Source organism: Rhineura floridana, chromosome 8, assembly GCF_030035675.1.
Source record: "Rhineura floridana isolate rRhiFlo1 chromosome 8, rRhiFlo1.hap2, whole genome shotgun sequence".
In the NCBI taxonomy this organism is placed as follows: domain Eukaryota; kingdom Metazoa; phylum Chordata; class Lepidosauria; order Squamata; family Rhineuridae; genus Rhineura; species Rhineura floridana.
Window position 1 is genome coordinate 55,739,890 of NC_084487.1, and position 15,228 is coordinate 55,755,117.

Sequence of the window (15,228 nt, forward strand, 5' to 3'; positions counted from 1 at the left end):
ATCATGCATAACACTATTAAAGCTGAATCGGGAGCCACTTAAGTTATGAAATGTTAATAACATTTAATTTTAATAAAATTAAAATATTACAGCCAAACAAAGCTAAACAAATGCATTATGTCCACCAATGTGCTCTCATGCAAAAAAAAAAAATGCCCATGGTTACCAGCCAGTAAAATAATTGCATGTGGAGAGTGGGTGGGAGATTGGGAAATGCAGTCATGGCCAACTGGAGCAGAACTGCTGTGATTGACAAGGGAGGGGGAGACAGAAATCTGAACTTTTTTTCTTTTATTTATCTATATATATGATGCAGATAAATTAATCGGCATAGAATAGTAGAGTTGGAAGGGGCCTATAAGGCCATCAAGTCCAACCCCCTGCGCAATGCAGGAATCCACATCAAAGCATTCCCAACAGATGGCTGTCGAGCTGCCTCTTGAATGCCTCCAGTGTCAGAGAGCCCACTACCTCTCTAGGTAATTGATTCCATTGTCGTATGGTTCACTGCTTCTGTTTATTGTCAGCCTTCCCAGTTAGTTAAAATGTATTGGCCAAAAAAGTGGAAGACAGGACAAGGGATTGCTTTTTACTGGGCAACTGGTTACACAGTTCTTGTAAAGAACAGTTGTAGCAGGATGCTTATGTTTAATGCGTGGGGGACAGAATAGGCATCTTACAGCGGTTAAAAAGCCCTTCCATGTATGGTACTATATGAAAGTGCTGCTTCCCCCCCTTCAGGTTTACTTAATTGTCTAGAGTCAGAATTTGAATGGAATATTGCAATTTTGGGGAAATGGGTAAGTAGGCAACCAAAAGTGTGTTTTTAATCTGGTCACCCTTAAAGCAAGACTGAATAGTTAAATCCAAAAAGGCACTATCCTTTCTTAGATTACCACTTTAGCCCTATATACATTCACTTAATATGGGATCAAGGTTTCCTTTTCTTTCTATTTTATTAATATTACTTAATAGAGTAATGGATGACTTGCTTTAAAAGAGGATTAGACAAATTTATGGAGGATAACACAATCAGCGGCTACTAGCCATGATGGCTATATTCTCCCTCCACAGTCAGAGGAAATCGCAAGCAAGGGGAGTCCTATTGCAGTCAAGTCCCACTTGAAGACTTCCCATGAGCATCTGATTAGAACAGCAAACTGGACTAAATGGGTCTTTGGCCTGAGCCAGCAGGGCTCTTCTTAAGTTGTGCTTTTTAAGAGTGAGATGACATTAGTAGTCTGTGACAGTGGCAAAACATAGAGGCTAAGCAAAAGCTTGTTTTCAGTGAAATTATTCTAAATACCAGCCACAAACAATCCAGAACAGTTAAGTATACTAATAGCCATTGATTAGTGGTGGCTCATATCCATTGAAACTGGTAGGGTGGAATGCAAGCAGCCCAAACACTAGGTGAAAACAAAGCTAAAGATAGGCAGAGCCAACTAATTCTAGTTTTGTCCCTATCTTCCTTCTCCTTGCTGAGTTCTACAAGGCAACACTGAGATTGAAGAGAAGGAAGCTGGCAAGCACTGTCACCCCCTAAACTGGATGTGTAAGTAAAAAGGCAGGCAGGTAAGTAGGTGCTGGCTGAGGATGGACTAAGGTTGATGGGGCAGCTCCCATTCACCCTCATGAATCACTGCCTCCTCCACTGCCATTGCTTCACTGCACTTCACTGCACCCTCCACTGCCATTGATTCTGTGGATTTCACATAAGAGTACATTGAATTGTGGCTAGCCTGGTTTAAGATTGCTGCTTAATGCCTAGAAATGGAGAAAGGAAGTATGTCTGAGTACAATCCACACCATGTGGTAACCAAGCAACAGGGCTTTAAACAGCCTATTGACAGACTGCCAACACAGAGAGACAACTTCTAGTCTCTTTTCCTTGAAAGAGAGCTTTTAAGTGTTACATTTTACATTACTGACAAGCAAGTTCTCTATGTGGAAAGACTTCTTCCAAGGTATGTTTTAACATTTATTTACTATATACAGAATTTATAGTTAATAACGGAGGTTTGAAAATACTTGAGTACAAGAGACAGATAGCAAGTGAATTATCTGTATCAGTCTAAGGAAGAGTTTCAAAAGGAAGAGATTGTATTTGTTCAGTTTATCGAACAATCTAATTTTTTGTAAATTTATGAGACTAGTGATACCTTCTAAACACAGACAGAAGATGCTAGAGATCTGAAAAAGGGAGTAAGCAGTACTAACCACATTTGACAAACAACTGATATGATCACACAAAATGTCTCATTAACAAACATATTTTTTTACTTAACAAGACACTATTCACATCATGTCTGAAGGTTAACAGTTTAAGTCAGGATCCAGGCTTTATTGCTAGCTTGAGTAAATTAGAATGATCAACATATTGTTTCTGTTGTTAATTAAGTTTTATACCCCTCTTTCTCCCAAAGGATCCCAGGGCAGCAAACACCTAAGTGGTAAAGCAATGCAATTAAAAATAAAATAAAATATTTAAAACATTCAAAAACAACTAAAAACATCAAAAACATATAAAATGCTTAAAAACATATAACATGCTTATTCCATATGAATGCTAAAATCTACAGTAAGAAATATAGTCAATGTAATGTAAATGTACTGCCTTCAAGTCAATTCCGACTTATGGCGACCCTATGAATAGGGTTTTCATAAGGCTGAGAGGTGGTGACTGGCCCAAGGTCACCCAGTGAGCTTCATGGCTGTGTGGGGATTCAAACCCTGGTCTCCCAGGTCATAGTCCAACACCTTAACCACTACACCACACTGGCTCTCTAGCACCAACCAAAATGTCATAAAATACTGAGCAAACTGAAGTTCTGCAGAAATCTTGAATCAGCTTGAATGTTACGTAAAATGATGGTGAGAAAAAGTGGCTTGATGTTGAATCTACAAAGTCAATCAAAATAATCAAAAATGGGGAGAAAATTGTTATGTGCTTCTTTGTCCCTATGTGCATAACCCGAGCTGCAACCTGACATGTGCATAGCACATAGTAGAATCTAGCTCGGTTAAGACTGCAGTCCTTTACATTGGGTGGAAAACCTTTTTTTCAGCCCAGAGATGTATTCCCTCATGGGCAACTTTCTGGGCTCCACATACCAATGGTGGGTGTGGCCTGAGGCAAAAAAGGACAGGGCACAACAGAGGATCTGAGCCTTTGGGAAAGGGCTGTAGCTCATTGGTAGAGCATCTGCCTTTATTTTATTTTTATTTATTAAATTCCTGACCTGTCCTTTTTGGAAGGAGCCCAGGGTGGCAAACAAGGGACAAAACACTGAAAAACATCTTAAAAACAAACATCTTGAAAATAAAACATCTGAAAAACTTCTTGTTTTTTTTTTTTAAAAAACTTTTAAAGTATCTTAAAAAGCAGTTCCAACACAGACTGGGATAAGGTCTCTACTTAAAAAACTTGTTGAAAGAGAAAGGTCTTCAGTATGTGCTAAAAAGATAACAGAAATGGAGCCTGTCTAATATTTAAGTGGAGGGAATGTGAGAGAGTGCCACAGCACTAGAAGTCTGCTTCCCATGTTGTGTATAACGGACCTCGTGACAAGATGGTATATAAGGAGTAAGACAGTCTTTCAGGCACCCTGGTCCCAAGCTGTATAGGGCTTTGTACACCAAAACCAGAACCTTGAACTTGGCCTGGTACTAATGGGCAGTCAGTGCAATTCTTTCAGCAGCAGGGTAACATGTTGGTGATATCCTGCCCCAGTGAGCAGTCACCCCACTGCATTTTGTACCAGCTGCAGCTTCCACACCAACCTCAAGAGCAGCCTCACATAGAGCGCATTACAGTAATCCAACCTGAGGGTACCAGTGCATGGACAACAGTGGTCAGGCTATCCCAGTCCAGAAACTGCCACAACTGTCTTACCAGCTGAAGTTGGTAAAAGGCACTCCTAGCCACTGAGGTCACCTGGGCCTCTAGTGACAAAGATGGATCCAGGAATCTGCTTTTTCAGAGGGAGTACGACCCCATCCAAGCAGTCAATTGACCAATTATCTAGACTTAGGAACCACCTTCCCACAAGCACATGCCTCTTGCTAGAATTCTCCTGATTAAGATGTTACGGAGAAATAGAGCTGGGTATCATCAGCGTACTGCTGACATCTCGCCCCAAATCTCCTGATGGATGCTCCCAATGGTTTCATATAGATGTTAAACAGTATTGGGGCCAAGACAGTATCCTGTGGAACCCCACAGCACAACTTCCAGTGGGCCAAAAGACAATCACCCAGTGCTATTATCTGAAACTGTCCCTGGAGATAAGATCAGGACCACTGTAAGACAGTGCCTTCAGTACCCATCTCACCAAGTCGGCCCAGAAGGATACCATGGCCAATGGAATCAAAAACCACGGAGAGATGAAGTAAGAATACCAGGATCATAATTCCCCTTCCTTCTCCCAATAAAGTATATCCATCAGTGCGTCCAGGCTGATTCAGTCCCATAACCAGGCCTGAACCCAGATTGGGTACTTGACAGTTGCTGCGCCACAGTGCTCTCGATCACCTTCCCTAAAAAGGAAGTATTTGCGACCTGGCACCTTCCTATATTCCTTTTTTTTTTTTTGGTATTTTCATGCTATCTTATCACTGTAGGTACTAGATTTTATTGAGAAAAATGGCTGGAACTCTGGAACAAGGACCCATATATTTCTTTGACCAGGTACTTTCTCATATCATGTATCATGTTTAATTCATTTCTATTGCTTTCTCTGAAGCCATTGAGGATTTAATTAAAGCTTGTATTTTATTTTAGCCCAAAACCAAACAAAAATGGGGTAAGAAAATGGAACCAGGAAAATACTTTCCTGATATAAATTTTGTCAGCATGAATCCTCATGAAATTGAGAGCTTTCATAGGTAATATATTTTTCTACTTAAAATGTAATAATTGATTAATCACTTTAATTAACTGATTTGTTAATTATAGATTAAAATATAATTTTCATTAAATTGGTAAAAACATTTTTATTAAAGCATTATTTTTAACATTTATAATCTACACAAAAATGTAGACGAAAACACTTAAATTCTCAATCTTAGTAAAGCAAATCATGACTAAATCCCATTGAAACAATTTACAGTGCAATCCTAATATCTACTCAGATGTAAGCCCTATAGAATTCAATGGGGCTTATTTCCAGGTAGGTTGGGTTAGGACTGTATCACTTACATATTTTTTTAATGGAAAGGGCAATGCATTTTATGTATATTTAATTGGAAGTAAATCTCAATTCAATGAGGCTTAATCTCAAGTTTGTGCATAAGATTGTACCCGAGTCGTTATGACTAACCTTAGTTGGATCTGGGACCAGAGTTTGTTGTATTTTGCATTTTTTGCATTGTTGTTATGTGTCTTCAAGTCGATTACAACTTATGGCGACCCTATGAATCAGCAACCTCCAATAGCATCTGTCGTGAACCACCCTGTTCAGATCTTGTAAGCTCAGGTCTGTGGCTTCCTTGATGGAATCAATCCATCTCTTGTTTGGTCTTCCTCTTTTTCTACTCCCTTCTGTTTTTCCCAGCATTATTGTCTTTTTCCAGAATCATGTCTTCTCATGATGTGTCCAAAGTATGGTAACCTCAGTTTCATCATTTTAGCTTCTAATGATAGTTCTGGTTTAATTTGTTCTAACACCCAATTATTTGTCTTTTTCGCAGTCCATGGTATGTGCAAAGCTCTCCTCAAACACCACATTTCAAATGAGTGGATTTTTCTCTTATCCCCTTTTTCCACTGTCCAACTTTCACATCCATACATAAAGATCAGGAATACCATGGTCTGAATGATCGTGACTTTAATGTTCAGTAATACATCTTTGCATTTCTAGTTCTCTCATAGCTGCTGTCACCAGTCCTAGCCGTCTTCTGATTTCTTGACTATTGTCTCCAGTTTGGTTAATGACTGTGCCGAGGTATTGATAATCATTGACAAGTTCAATGTCCTCGTCAACTTTAAAGTTACACAAATCTTCTGTTGTCATTACTTTAAGTCTTAACGTTCAGCTGTAGTCCTGCTTTTGTGCTTTCCTCTTTAACTTTCATCAGCATTCATTTCAAATCATTACTAGTTTCTGCTATGGTATGGTATCGTCTGCATATCTTAAACTATAGATATTTCTCTCTCCGATTTTCACACCTCCTTCATCTTGGTCTAATCCCACTTTCCGTATGATATGTTCTGCGTATAGATTAAACAAGTTGGGTGATAAAATACACCCCTGTCTCACACCCTTTCCGATTGGGAACGAAACCCCCATTTCTTTTAAAGCATTCCATAGTTTTTCATGATTCTACACAATCAAAGGCTTTGCTGTAATCTATAAAGCACAGGGTGATTTTCTTCTGAAATTCCTTGGTCCGTTCCATTATCCAATGTATGTTTGAGACATGATTTCTGGTGCCTCTTCCCTTTCTAAATCTAGCTGGGACGTCTGGCATTTATAAAGTCAAAGGTAAGCATTTATGTCCCATTGAATTCAACCAGAGAGTTCAACATATGTACAAATTTCTAAAATGCAATAGATCATGCTCTAAGAATACACTGTATTTTCCCCATGCAAATAGATAAATAGCTTCCTCAGGTTCTCCTAAAATGTTTTTGTATTTTTTAATAACATTGCAAGACATTAAAGGTTATAATTCCTAAATGATATCCTTCAGACAGTATGTAATAGATAGTAAAATGCTGGATTTTTTAAACATTACTGTCCATTACAGATTGTCCAGAAGCATGTCATTTAGGAATCAGAAGCTTGAATAGTTGAATGAAATGTTATTCATAAAACTGTCTTAACAAAACATTTAATGTTCAATTTCCAACCACATTCTCAGATCAGGAAGATCTTATAAACCTGTCCAGAGATACAAAAACATCTGATATTACTTGAGAATATGCCATGTTTTTTAAGGCACCTGGTTATAAACTTTAGGAGCCTCTGAAACTTTGGGACATCTATACTGCTGTTACAATTTCATCTACTTTGTTCCCTGGAGGGATTGTTGCATTCTTTAATGTCCCATCCCTACCCAGCATTAACACAGGGTCAAACTAACTAGATATGACAGCAGCCAATTGGTCCTTTTAAGGGTGTATATGTCCAATCACAAATGAGTAGAAGGCAGAGGTGATGTCTGGGGTCCAAGCACCACATCCAGTTACTACTATTTTGACTCAGCATTTGTTGCAGTGCCATACTCTAAATTGGTCCTCTTCCCCCACCCTTTCAGCAAATTCCCATTTTTACTTTGGAGAGACAAAAGAAAAAAGGGATTCAAGCAGGCACATAAAGCAATGCTGCACACATGGCTTCTTCACACAATGCACAACTATAAAGTTACAGAACTCATGGGATTCACTGCTAAAAATGTGATTATGGTTATTAGCTTTCATGACTTTTTTTAAAGGATTCAAAAATGTATGACAAATAGGGAAATTCAACAGCTATTAGGTATGATAGCTAAATATTTAGAGACAATGGCTGCATTTGAACAATTATATTTTGGCTTACCAAGCCAAGATATGCACAAGCCTTTTGCCCATGCATGCAGCCCCTTCATTCCTCCATTTACTGTGAGCTGTCAGGAAGTCTCTAATTAGCTATAGTGTTCCAGTTTGTCCAAAAGAGGAAATGATGGTTACCAATTTTGAAACAAGCCAAGATCTTAAATGAACTTCAAACTATAGGCTGAGATTCCCACTTTTTCAGAAGCAGATAACCACGGTTTCCCAGTTTGGACAAAATGGGGAACAATAGTTAATTGGAAACTTTCTGGTTTAATCACAATCAATTAAGGGGGGGAAATCATGCACATCTTGGCTTAAAAACCTGATATGTAATTGTCCAAGCCAGCTTACGAAGCTGGATCCAAAAAACTGTGAGGAAAAGGAAAATAATTCTACAAGCATATGTACAAGAGTTCACTCAGTGCTATACATGGTAAGTTCTACAACAATTCTCATGCTTTTGCTTGTCCAGGAGGTTACATAAGGTCTTGCACAACCACTTGTGCAAGTGAAAAACCATATTTAGAGTTAGTTTTAGTTTTCTAGCCCAGTATTCTAGGTGTAAAACAATCCTTCTGTGAGTGGAATAGGCTGAAGTGCATTTATTGGTCCAACTTGGTATGCCTTTGAATACAAGCTCAAAGGACAGTGCAGGTCCTGATGTGGCACTCAGGCATCTTCCTTAGGAACAGTCAGGGAACAAACTCTGTGAACTTATTTTGACACCTGTATTGGTACAGCAAAGAAGTGCTGGAACCTCAGAGTCTTTATTTAAATGCCACACATGCTCAGTACTAAGAAAAAGGTGATCTGTTTTACTCTTGTGCACGCACTTCCATTTTTTCTCCATTTTGTCTATTTCCCTTTTTAAAGATGATGATACAACAACCAGCGCATTCTTCATAAACAAGGTACTACCAGGGCACTAGACAAGCCTATGATCTTAATTGCAATCTCTTTCAGTTTTCTCAAATGAAATTAATGGGACTTACTCCCACATATATGTATGTACTTCAAAACCCTCAAACTCACTTCTTTAGCAAAAGTTTTCAGAAGCATCATAGCTTTAGCCTTTCTTTCATTTCTGCCATCCTCACCACTACTTTATATCTCCTGATTGCTGTCTCTACCTTTTCTTCTCAAAAAACCCCTATCTGAGTATAATATGGTGGCCAGCATAAAGCTATCTCCAAATAAATATCCTAACATTTTGTAGGATGGATCATTTTGCCATTAGCTTTGACTTTAAAAATTATGTTTCTTCCTGCCCTTCCCTTAACCCCCACTAATAGGCAAGCAGTTGCTTCTGAGGTCTGTTGTTGCACAGCTAAATAATCTGAAGGGAGCATCTTCTAAATTTGGCATGCAAATAAAATATGTTAATTATTATTGAAATAGGTCGTGCAAGTCATTTTCAGTCCGTCAGTTGATTTATTAATCCCCTTTGGAATGATGTCATTGTGAATCACCAATAAATCAGTATAGCTAGTAGAAGTGGTTATTAACCTTTTGACATCTTCGTGTAATATTATGGTCTGGATAGATCTGGTGGCAAGACTTAAAGGCACACTGCAAATTGAAAGTTTCAAAAGGATGAATAGGATATACAAGGGTAGTGGTCATTCCAGCAGGAAGTGAGTATTTCTTCTGTACTTCCTACTTTTCTGAGTCCTGCTGTTCTCATCGAGAGTTACGCCTGAAAAAATACATAAGTGTGTCTGAAAATTTTAGTACATATAGATATGTGGTCTTTGTCCATATAGGGTCTTTGATATATGTTCTGGAATTAAAGGCATAATATACATTCTCTATCCACATGCAGGAACTCTGGGTGCACGGAAGAACACATGGAAAGAAATTATGCTTTAATGAAAGACAATACAGCAAAGAAAGATCCATTTTCCCCTCAAACATATGGTCCTTCTGTATTCCAAACCAGCTATAAGAACCCTGTTGGTCAGCTCTCCCAAATGCCTTCAGTTCTGCTTACAGAAGACGACCTACAGTCCACCTCACTGGATGAATATAAATGCATGGCTGTTACAATATTATGCGAGCTGGAAGAAATGTTGAATAATTATTCCAAGTTTAAGTTTATTTTTCCTCAGGGGATTTTAAATATCCTGAGCTACAGTTGGAAAGATCTCACTGAAGGTGCCTGGCAAAATAAAAACTCTTGGCAGGAACTAGCATACAAAAACATAAAATCAGGGAGAAGGCAAGGATCAGAAGCGTCCAACAGGTTGACACCTACATCTGAATACACTCACAGTGAGATGGCTAAAAACATAAAAAGGAAAAGCAGAAAAAGTGTTGGTCCCGCTGGGGTTGCAAAAGGAACAGAGAATCCTGGGACTCTATTAAACAAGCTCAATGGAAATAAGAGTAAGGAAAAATTACAGGTTTTCTCTTAATACATAATATTATCATAGAGCAGGGGATGATACAGCTGGTTTAACATACATTTATACCCAGTCCTGAGATCACTTTTACAGAAAAGAATACAAGCAAACTGATTGGTTTTTATGCTAATACCTACATTCAGGGTTTAGTGTAACTACTTTACTATATATTTAGCTCCAATTAGCCAAAAGTCCTGATTAACATAAAAAGAGTATTCAGTAGGGGTGTGTAACAGCCACAGATTCTATTCAGACTCCAATCTAATGCTTTGGAAAAGCATTGGGTTACACAGAATTCAGCAGCATTACTAGGAGAGACTAGACACCACTTTACTGCACTGAGATGTTGTCATTGTAACTAGACTCCCCCCCTCACCTAGCTTAAGTAAGGATGGGCGGCACCCTACTTGTGTGTACTAAGTGTCAGGGTAGAGAACATGCGCACACCTGAGCTCCTCCTCAGAGGGGCCGTTTGGGTGTGTTGAACTTGCTGGCATGGCCGCCTCTGTGTGTGAGGCGAGGACAGCTGTGGTGCATGAGCAGGTCCCTCCCTGTCAAAGGGAGGATGGCTGCTCTGAGGAGGCGGCGAAGCCAGTGTGGGAAGAGGAGGTTCATCAGGCAGAGTGGCAACTACCTGACTAGGTTGGGCCTCCTCGTGGGTAACTGGAGCTATGGGGTGGAGCTGTCACTATCCATGGTGAGAGCACAGAGTCCTGCGTGCCAGTTGGCCGGCATTGGGATGGTCATTGCATTCAAAGTCTACCTCCTCTTCTCACCGCTCCCCCCCTTTTCTGCTGGGCTCATGACAGATAGCTGCAGTGGTTTTCCTACATGGGCAGTTGTTATAGTTTGGGTCAATCAATCTTCTGTAATGTTTTGTGGTCAGTTTGCCTGAAAATTGCAGTCATGAAAGATGTACTCCTCGAGAAGAGATTAGCCAAATGAGTTCAGAGTCTTTTGTGCTAAACTCCTTTAACATTGCTTTTTTTTTGGTAGGGGGGAGCTAAAAGGGATTTTGTTTCTGGATAAATCATTCCCATTGATTACAAGCTTGACCTGTCAGTCACACCAGAGCTCTTCCCCTTGCCTTTCACCCTACCTTGGCATTATTCCTTATTTGGTAAGCTTATAATGAAAAAAGTTAACAGCACATAAGCACTTGCTCTGATCATTAGCTAGCCCTTTGCACAGTTGTAATTAAAGCAATAAACAATTGTTAATATATGTGCTTATGTGTGGTTATGTAGCTGTGTGCACATAATCAATATTCCTTTCTCTTCTGTTTAGCTGCAGTCCCACAAAAATATACCAGTGATTCACCTTTTGCAATCAGTTTCTCGCTATCCTCAGAACTATGCAAGGAACGAGGTATGATGTATGTTTGTTTGTTCTTTCTTTAATCAGGTTAATTTGTAGATTAGTCAACTACAGCTGCAGGGTAGTTAGCTGATGGAGATTTATTTGTTTATAAGATTCCTTACCTGCCCTTCACCATGAGGTCCCAGGGTGGATTACAATATACACTTATAAAAAAAACAAGTAAAATGGTTTCAAAGGGGTGGTGTGCACAGTATAGATTAAACAAAAGTGGTGGGACCCACAACACAAAATACTTTAATTGTCAAGATGTAGGATAAAGACATCTGTCTTCCATGTACAGCAGAAGCTATATAGTGATGATGCTAGTGGTACTTTTGTGGGGAGTTCCACAATTTTGGGCTGCCACAGATAAAGCCCTCTCCAAAGCTGCCGTTCCCCAGCAGAACTACTATAATACCAAAAGATGATATTTAAGGACACGCACATGTGTGCGTACACACAGACACAGACACACACACACACACACAGGATAACTGGTTCTGGTTTTACTGTAATGGGGAATGAATAAGAAAATATTAAAGATTTGGTCTCCACCCCTGCTCACTTCCCTGGTCCCCCTCCCTCCCCCCACAGGTCCCCCTACTCCCATCCACTGACTCACCCACCCACCAAGGACCAGCCCCAGCCAGGACCAGCTGCCACGGGGCACCTCATTCACCTCTGCCCCACTCACTTGTTCACCTGCTCATCGCAGGCGCTGCTGCCACCAGGTGTTTTGCACACTGCCACCAGCCAACTCGCCCAACTTGCTAGTGCCGCCGCCACCCTGCCTCGCCTCAGAAGCATGTACTGTGATGCTTACAAAAGCATTCTATAGGAAGATGTAACAATAACCAGTACTTTGTGTTTGTGTTAAACTATGTTAATCACACTAACTTCACTATACCCCAAAAGGCACATTTTAGTATAGTAATATGATAATTCATTGAAATTTAATCAATTATCTGCCATTTAATCAACTAACACTTCCTTAATTGGTTGATAGCCTATATATATATGTACATTTTATATATAATTTTTTTTGTGTGTGTATCCAGATATAATTATGTTCAAGACATATTCAGCACAAGATAATGGCTGAGATGCACATTCTCATACAGTTTGCAATGTGAACAGAATTTTTGTTTTTCAGTGATCTGAGCTGGGAAATTAAGAAAATAAGCATTATAGTCTTATGATACTTATTTTGTTTGTATCCGTTGCCTTAGTCCTGTGCCTCCTAGTATGTCTGTGACTGAGGTAGAATTTATCTCTAAGTCATCCATATCCTAATTTAACTTGCTATCCATTATATCAAACTGGCTTTCTTAACTTTTAGGTATATTGTTTTGATTAGTTCAAACATGTACTGATAAATTTGACAGGCACTTAAGAGTTATATATTTATTTTGCAATACAGGCTGTAATTCAGATGACTAATTCTGAGTTTTTTCATTCCTTTAGTTTTGCAATTCAGGTAACTTATTCTGTGGTGTTTGTTTGTTTTTCATTTCTTCATAAAGGTTGGATTTTTCAACATTCTGATTATGACTCTAAAGACCTAGAATGGAAAGAGCCATATGTCTGGGCAGTGGAAAGACTACGAAAGGCTAAGACCCAAATGTATCAAAATGGGATTTTCTATTATGGCTCTTTTTTTGTATTGTGATTAAATAAAACTGAAATTTCTTTGTTGTATACAAATCTAAAATAATCAAAGTTGGTTTAAGTTGTGTTAAATTACTAACACAGAGCAAGAGAGCACTAGACATTTGGGGAAATATGCAGAGCCAGTAGGAGTTTTCTAACTGGAAACGATGGTGTAGAAACACAGACTGTATGAATTGATGTTTCCACTGGGGGCCATATATACAGCTGCTGCAACTTTCATAATCAAGGCACTCTGTTTCTGAGCCACTGTGATCAAATCACAGCTACTGTGTAAAAGGTGGCACATGAAGGTAATGGTTAGTACAGTCGGTGTACTCATGCAATCACTCCTGGGTCATGAACCCAACAGCAACCCCACATGCTCCTGTGGATGATCATGTGGAGTAGGGCTGGCTCTACCATTAGGAAGACCAGGGCAATTGCCTCCAGTGGCAGGTGCTAGGGAGTGTGCAGGAGCAGTGAGGTATGTGTTTGTGTGCCAGGTAGACTGCCTTACACTTCTTAAGCTGTTCTGCTGCCTGCAGGTGCAATGGAAGATGCTGCCCCTCACCACTATTGAAGTAAGAATCTGTTGCCAGTCTAGGCAGGTTCTGGACATGGAATATGGGGGCAGCCTCTTTCCTTTTGCCTCAGGCAGCAAAATGTCTTGGGCCAACCATGAGACAGAGCATAATACGTGTCAAAACCAGATTACAGAAACTTCGTTCCTGTGAAAAAAGTAAATAATTGAACAATAAATATTTGGTATGTGAAAGAGAAAAAAGTGAAGATACTTTTTCATAGGAAATAAAAAAGTTCCCCAACAGAGTGGAGTTTCATCCCCAAATTGACATTAATCCTAACAAATATTTTTGAAGAACAAGTAATATATCATCTTTAGAAGTCGTTCACTTTCTCATGCCCTATATTTTCTTCGACAGTTTTAATGAAGAACCTAATTAAGCTTCTTGAATTGAGATCAAATGACTATTTTCTGTTAGCTAAAGCTGTTTATATAGTTCTATGTTTTCTTATTATTAGAAGAAGATTTATTTTCATCTAAGATATAATTTTCTAGGCAAAACCAATGCAAACCAATCCATCCCAAAGGAGGAGAGTGTGCTTTCTTTTTCAGTGTTTATCATCCTGTTGGCACATAAACCTGGCACTGAAATCCTGATCCTTATTTTGGAATGTACTGTGCTGATGGTTGCCAGGTTTCTGTGCCAGCCCTATTGCACTTGCCTTAGTGTTATTGAATGCTCATTCTTACCCTGATCAGCAAAAAGGTATCCTCCTGAGTGCTATCTTGTTACAGAATTTAAGATGTAAGGAATGTTGGCTCCCAATCAAGGATTCTCCTTAGATTTCCTCTAGTTAATATTTAGAATTGCAAGTGTCTAGAATGCTTTCCTGCTTAATTCCTGCTTTTAGTTAAACGTTTGGATATCTGACTCTCTCAAAGTCAGCAATGTGTAATAGAGAGACTGTGAGAAAATTCAGAGTGACATTGAAATAAGGCTGCTTGAAGAGACTCATAGTAAATATGTTGCCAACCAGTGGAAATAACAGCCCAGTCTGATACCACTTATTTGACTGAAGTGGTACAAGCAGTGGCTTGTGCTGGTGCAAGCCAACACAATATCACCCTGGCCCTCCTCAGCACAAAAACAATATCACCCTTTCTCTCCTCAGTACTTAGAGTGAACGAAGCTAGCTGTTCTGTTCCATTTCGCCGTTTATCCTAGCAGTTCAATATATGGTGGGATACTTTATTTTAGAGTTGTAGATGGCCATTGTTCCTTCCTACTTCACCATTGCAAGTGGTGTGCAAGTTTCCCTGTAGAAGGACGAATGACAACTATTGGCATGCTAGTAGTTAGAGTTACAGCTTCTTCACTAGGTCTGGGCTGGGGCTAAGCCCTGGCAATAGCTAGTGTCCCTTTTTTAATTCAGAATAAGAGGCAAATAAATGGTCAAGGATTTTTTTTATTCTTTTATTCTATTTTTTGCAACTAAACAATAAAGGTAAAGTAGGACTCAAACCTAGTCTAGACTGGGATGTCTGTGTTTGGAATCTATATTAGGAATCCACTAGAACTACCTGAGGAAAGAACAAGTTTAGATTTGCACCATACTTTTAAAAATGTTTTTCTGTCTAAAATCAGGGTTTGGATGGAATGAAACTGCTTTTGACTCAGATAAATAGAAGAATGCTGCCTGGAACACTCTGTACTTCACTGCTTATTCAGTTCCTATAGATAGCCTGAACATTTTCAG

General features: G+C 39.2%; 1 pseudogene; it reads left to right on the forward strand.

The window, feature by feature from the left end:
* LOC133363328 (uncharacterized) overlaps nt 1-15,228 on the forward strand; it is a 59,216-nt pseudogene that overhangs the window by 1,078 nt on the left and 42,910 nt on the right.